General features: G+C 35.6%; 2 pseudogenes; both read right to left on the bottom strand.

The window, feature by feature from the left end:
• Positions 1–873: 873 nt before the first annotated feature.
• LOC123217821 lies at positions 874–1,082 on the bottom strand (annotated as a pseudogene).
• Positions 1,083–1,282: 200 nt separating this feature from the next.
• On the bottom strand, positions 1,283–6,733 carry LOC123217704 (annotated as a pseudogene).
• Positions 6,734–7,397: the final 664 nt, after the last annotated feature.

Genomic DNA, 7,397 nt, shown 5'->3' with positions numbered 1-7,397 from the left:
TCCTTCTCCCATCATTTTTAAATTGTTTTGTTCATCCATTTGTGGGTACTTGTGAGTTTTAACATTATCCGTATATAAAGCGATATTGCCCTCAACCTAGAAACGAGGAGATTACATATTGACTGCTTCATAACCCGAACTAATCTTTTTGGTATGTTTTACGCCTTCGACTTTCAACATTCATCCAACTTCAAACACACTAATATGTTGACTTGTTTTGACATTATTCTTTTGTTTCTTAGGGTATCACGTACATTTTGGAAGACAATCTATTATTTGACTTTAATAAAAAGAAATTATAGATTTTCACATTAATAAAACTATATATATATTTTTATATATAAATAATAATTTATTATCATATTTAATTTTTAACTATTTAACCACAAAATGACATATATTATCTGTATAAAAAATTATACTTGTAACACAACTCTTTTCACAATCCTAATGAATCAACTATTATTCAGCTTTCATTAAAAAAAAAATTTCATCTAAATACCCAATCACATAATTTAAAAATCTTTATTTCATCAAAGTTGGAAAGGAAGATGGTCAGACTTTTATTTACGGTAAAAGGCTCATGAGCCAGCACAGAACATAGTTGAAATTTTGAAGTCAAGAATTGTAGGGCATTACCCAGGAGGAAGTCATGCAAAACTAAATCCTTTAATAATTATTTAACCACAATTTAAAACGAGTTATAAGTCAAATTCTAACTTAATCAAATTATTTATCTAACTCACGAGTCAAACCAAATCAAATTCTAACTTAATCAAGTTACTTATTTAACTCATAAATCAAACTAAACCAAACTCTTTAGAACTCAAATTTAATTTAATTTTAAATCGAGTTAAACTTTTTAAATCAAACTTGATTCATATTCAAATTAAATAAATTCAAATCAAATCAAACTAACTCGATTTAAATAGAGCACTAGACAGGGGAGAACCCATTTAAATAGAGCACTAGACAGGGGAGAACCCAGGCCTTCGAAGGGGTTTGGAAATGGTTTTCAACCAGCAATAGACGGGCCTCAGCTAGAACCTCACAAGCTGCGTCATTGCCCCAAGCTCAAAGATAATACTAATCTCCATCTTTGTATCAGTACACTTACACCTGTCCCATGTGGGACTTGAAAGACACTATGTACGGTGCCATTCAATTGACAGAATTTTCAGTCTGGCATTCCTGAAAAGGATGTTGCTCCAACTCTTAAGTCGTGTTCAACTCCAACTCGCGACATTCATATAACGATATGGCCACTACAATACTACATACATACCAAATACTTGTTGATAAAATCCACAAGAGATTGTGGCCTTTTTACGGTGTCATACATATCCCAACAACACATCGCATCGAGAGAACAAATCAAAAGTATAGAATGAGAACAAACAATATGGAAGATGGTGCCGTAACTGGCACATATTCTTGAGCAAAATTGTCTTCCAGACCAGTTGGTGAAAACTGAATCATGTAATGGTCCGTCTGTTACTTGATTATGGGTCTGGGTCGGGGTCTGAGTCTTGTCTGCTTGCTAGGCACAATTCATGCAATTCATTGAGTAGCCACTCCTCACCGGTGTGCCCACCTAACACCAGAACCCTAGTCCCTCCAACCACACAGGTGCTATGACCCCAGGCAAATTTAGGTGGCTGACCAGGAACATTGAGAATTCTCCAAGATGGTTTCTCCTCGGAAGGATCTAGAAGGAAGAGCTGAGAAGGAGAGTGCAGCCCGCAATGGAACCACCAAAGATGATAATCCTTCCACAAGGCATGCTGACTGCAACATGGTCAAGTCTAGGAGGGGGAACCACAGCACTCTGGCTGCCCACGCCAGTGAATGCACTACACATCAGTTGCTTCCACTGTGGTTCTTCGTCCCCCAAATCAATGGTATAGGAATCACCTGATCGTAGCCGCAAAAACCCACTGCTAGCAAGTCCACCAAACATCAAAACTTTTGTCTGACCATAAACTCTGAGAGAATGCCCCAATCTGGAAGAGGAGTAAATGAAGTGGGTATTTCTCTCCATGCTGGCTTGTCTGTTGTTAGATCCAGTAAGTACATATCACTAAGAAGTACCCCAGCATCTGTGCAGCCGCCTGTTACAACCAATTTAGAACCTTCTATCGTGCAAGAACTATGCCAAGATCTAGGAAGAGGGGGAGTTCCACCAGAAACTTCTTTCCATGTTGGTTGTTTGGCATCCAAATCTAGAACAAATACATCATTAAGCAATCCTTGCCTTCCACATCCACCAAATACCACTAACCAAGAACCGTTCAAACAGGAGAGAGTGTGGCCCCAGCGTCCCGGTGGGGATGATTTAACACTCACCCGTTGCCATTCTGGATTTGCTGCATCAAGATTTAGAACAAATGTGTCATCCATTGGCTGCATATTAACTCCTTCCCCTCCAAAGGGTACTAGACGATTTCCAGCTGCACAGGCACTAAAATTGCAACGTGAAGGCTCCACTGCTCCTCCAACTGTAAGTTTTCTCCAGCAAACTGCCTCAAGGGTAGTCAGTTCCCTAGCCAGACGTCCCCACCCTAATTTCTTGGTCATGAGTTCTAATGCACCTGTCACCTCTCTTCCCCATGCATTTTGACATACCATCTTCCTTACATGCTCATTCTTTGTCAATTGACGAATCCTTCTACAAACAGATCCAATGGATGCAACATCCCTTGGTGCCAAGCGTGCTAGAATGTTGTGAGCAAAAACCTCATCTGAGAGCTGAAGTATTCCACACGTTTCTTGACGTTGAATGAATGATGATTGCCCACTCTGAGAACCATATTGAGCTGACTGATCATCCTGCTGATTGCAGGTCTCTTTGAATACCGGATAAGATAAATGATTCAAATCTATTTTTGCTTCAGTAAACACTTGAATACCAATAATGTGTGTGACAGTTCCATCATCATCATGTATGGGTGCAAGTCTTAGCCTGTTAACTAGAGCACTACCATCTTTCTGAAAATTGAGTAACTCACCTTGGAATTCAATACCTTCCTCAAGACATCTTCTGATTTCAGAAACAACAACAGGATCAACCAAAGGGTGCCGTCTTTGAGCACGAGGATCCCTGTATTGTAAGAACCGACTGGAACAAAAAAAAAGTCAGCAGCAATTACAGACAAATCAGAAGTACACAACAAAATTGATTGTAGAAAACTATACTCTAAAAATAAAAACATAGAATTGCGGACAATTCTGAAAAATATTTTTTTCCTTCAAAAGAATATAGATTCCTGGATGATATGCATTTCATTTTAATTGTTCCAAGTATAAAAGTATTGATAACATAACTAATATGATTGTTTCAGTAAAGGATAAGGAAAGAACAGAAAAGAGCATACTGGCAGAAATAGAAAGAATTGATGCCACAAAATTAAAAGAGTCCAGAGGATACAGACCCAGTTTTTCATTTTTACATAATATAACTTGGGAATGCCACTCACAAGCATGCACAGCCACAAACAAATGCCACAGATTAACATTACCATGTGTACATAAGAAAACATCTATTAGGAAACCACAATTTATGCTGGCTCAATTAAACTTTAGATGTAAATGTGCAGACACTGAACTAATTAAAGTACAAAGAAGCTGGAATGACCCCAATTAGTCATATTAATTAAAAGAAGTAAACAACTAGAGATAATAAGACCATAAGCAAATAGCATAAAATCTAGGAAGTTTCTTTTACAGAACATAGGACATTGGAATCGGCAACCGCAATGACCAATTTATATGAACTTATTACAGCAAATACAAAACCGAATATAAGTCAAAGTATCATACATGCTGTTGAACACTTCACTCTCTCTTCTTAAATTCAATTGATCATATTAACAATGTAGCTGCCCCGCAATTATTCTTACGTGTGTTCTGAGAAAATAAATACAGCATCATTTTTCTAAGTGTTCCTTAACTCTAGGGCAATAGCTTTCATTAAGCATTATAAAAAATTAATGGGAAAAAAAAAAACTATTTATCACATATAGTTACTTAAACAGGTGGATTCAATTTGAGTAGCCAAGCCTAGGGTAGGCTCAAGCTCAGACCGAATCTATAATACTTGTCTCAAGCTCAAGCTCATTGGAACTGGTGCACAATATCACTAGAGAACTTTCGACTGGATCAACAGTGTCATTGGAGGAGTGAATAGTATCACCGAAAGATAAACTATATCACTGGACATACAAATGAGCTGAGCCAGCTTGGATTGGATGCCCCTTAGTCACAAAATATTTTCTCTCCCTCCGTCCCTCCATTTCTTTTCAATACAATGGGCAGGGAAGGGCCACCAAGCCAGGGGTTAAACTGAAATGCAGCCGTTAAGAGTTGAGATGGAAAAATAATTCTTCTAAATTTGATCACCTTTGCAAAAATAAAATTCCCTTGTGTTTGACATGAAAAATTTACTTGTGCTGTTAAAAGTTTCACAGATTAATTAATATCCATAAACTAATTTTTCATTCAAGTAAACAAAATTTTAACCTACAAATTATTGTACTGAAGGATAGATAACGGAAAGATGACTAATTCAAGACATAACACATGAACTTATGCAAATTGACTGGTTCATACAATATTAAATATTTAAATGCATGCAAATTGATTTTTAAGGCTTGAAACAGACTAGTAAGTTATCGATCACATGGTATTTAGAATTCAAAGAAAATGATGTATGAATTACCTCATGATTAGTACATACAGAAATCAACATGGCTGGTAGCTAAAAACAAGAATCAAAGTAGAGACATTGGAATTGCAACAACAACTCAACACTAGAACAAATCAATCATGGAGACATAATCATATGATACAAAATCAAATCTACATTAGTGTTCATCCATCTACTTTAAGAGTTAAAGAATGTAAAATTCAGAAATTTGTTTAACATCTTAGTGCAATAACTTGTTATAATTATCACCAAACCAAAATTTAGCTGTGTACCTTTCCCTGCTTTGTTTCAATGGAGTTTTGTAGCCTTAGGATCCAGATTACATATTGGGTAATTATGCTACTGAACACAATGGTCAAACACTGTTTCAACCAACTATTCTTCAGGTACCTTCAAATTTAGTATTGCCTTTTACTGCACGACACCCTTATCATGTAGAACTAGATACATATGACTTGCTCAGATAATTATATGTTACTTTAATCAACCCTTAATATTAAATCTGTTTCGAGTAATAGAACATGAGCTAAATCTGTTTACTTATTTACTGCCTCAATTTGCTAAGAAAAGAAAAAAAATAATTAATCAAAAGAAAATACAGTAGGATTGATGAGTTTTCCATATAAAGGACAAGCTTTACTCAGCAACAAAACTGGCACCTAAAATCATACATAAAGAACAACTCATCTCTTATCATATAAACATGTAAAGCCTCTATACAAGATAAACTTAGTTGGATTGTCAAAAAAATCCAAAGCCAACAAAAAAAAAATTAGAAATGCATATATATATATGGATTGAGATCAAACATATACCAAATTTCTATTAGATAGTCAATAAAAACTCAGAAAAAATCAAAGATATTGGTTTGAAAACCACCACTAAGAATATTTAGACATTATGAACACTTCAATCTTCTGGACTTGAAAACATATAATATATCAAAGATATTGGCTTGAAAACCACCACTACAACTGTTATCATTCAGCATATTTAGACATTATAGAACATTCCAATCCAAATCACATAACGATGAAACCAGTTTTTAAAAAATCAACTTTGAATGAATTGTGATATATCAGGAGATCTTAAATTCTAATAAAAAATTTATACCATAGAAGACTATCTTGAAATGATAAATTCGCAGATGGCTAGTTCATAAATCAATGGCGAAAGGATGATAATGATAGCTTTTGCAACAAAATAAATTGGTACGAGTATTAAATACTACCAAACATTTTCATTCTAGGAAGCTTAACGAGCTAACTTTAAAATTGGAACCGATTCCAGCAGGCAAGTAGTCACTATGAACTAAAGACATTGTCATGGTGGGTTGCTAAGTGGAAGAGGAGTCAACTATATCTCATTTTGTTATATTTTGATTTTGCAATAAAAGAGCAAAAATCCCCCAAAATTATGGCAGAAAGAAAAATAAATGAAAAATCATACATCATTTTACTAATTTTTACAAAATTCAAACATTAAATTTTCATCCTTTTCAACCGTTTCTTTTTTTCCCTAGCTTCCTCACAATCCAAACAGCACAAGCCAAAAAAATAAATTTTCCATCTCACTTCCTCTCAAGTCTCACCAAAACCCTCAGTAATCACACAAAAATTCCAAACATAAAAACAAATTCCAACAACTCACCGGCTTCCACAACCACAAAACAGCATAAAACAAGCAATTCAATAAATAAAACCACCAAACAAACTATCATTCTTTCACTCACCAGTTACGACCAAGGACTTCATCGGCGCGATAACCGGTGGAGATCTCGAACACTTTGTTAACGTAAATGATAGGAAAATCAAGCTCCAGAGCATCAGAAACCACAAACGACGTCGGAGTGGTCGGATAGAGGAAGAAACCTGTCTCCAATGGAAGCTCACTCTCCTCTCCGTCGCGCTCCTCCTCTTCGTCTTTACTGCATTTCTGCGCTTTCCTGAGCTCTGAATCTCGTCGTCTTCTTCTTCTTCCTTTTCATTTGACATGGAGTTTCGGGTTTGCGGAGAATGGATCTTTGTGGTGTACTAATCTCTCAGTTTCCTTATTTGGCTATGGAAGAGAAGATTTTTTTTGTTGTGTCTGCCTGTACAGTCCCAAAACGGGCTGGAATTTCAATATATTCACGGGAATGCCACTGAGTTTACCATATGCATAATCAAGACGTCATGATGTGTTAAGGTTAATTTTGGTAGAGTGTTTTGTTGGTGGAGACCAAAGATATTTTAAAGGGAAATTATAAAAAATAGGCAAAAGTAAGGGGGTTTAAGCGATATTACCCAAAAAATTCAGATTAAAGCAAAAATACCCAATTTTTGTGAAATGTCAAAACTACCCCTATATATAAACAAGGCAAATTTTCATATTTGTCACTGTAAAACTTTCACTGTCACTGTGTAAATCCAAAGAAAAATCGTCTTTTTTCATATTGTCCACTGTCGTCCCACTGTCAAGCCGATTTCTGACCATTTTCTTGCTTTTCGACGACCGAAAATGGTCAAAAAGGTTAGTATATCTTCTGTAATCTTGTTTGAATCAAGTTATTGTTCATATTATTGAGATTTGAGTGAGATTTTGCGGTTTGAAACTTTAGGGTTTTGATTTTGAACAATGCTTAATATGTTTTGATTTTTTGCTATTTTCGTTGAATTTGTTGAGGGGTTTTGTGTTATAGCCTATGTAGATT

This window comes from Mangifera indica, chromosome 5 (assembly GCF_011075055.1).
Source record: "Mangifera indica cultivar Alphonso chromosome 5, CATAS_Mindica_2.1, whole genome shotgun sequence".
Lineage (NCBI taxonomy): Eukaryota > Viridiplantae > Streptophyta > Magnoliopsida > Sapindales > Anacardiaceae > Mangifera > Mangifera indica.
Note: the sequence above shows the minus strand (reverse complement) of the source record. Positions and strands in the feature narration are given on the sequence as shown.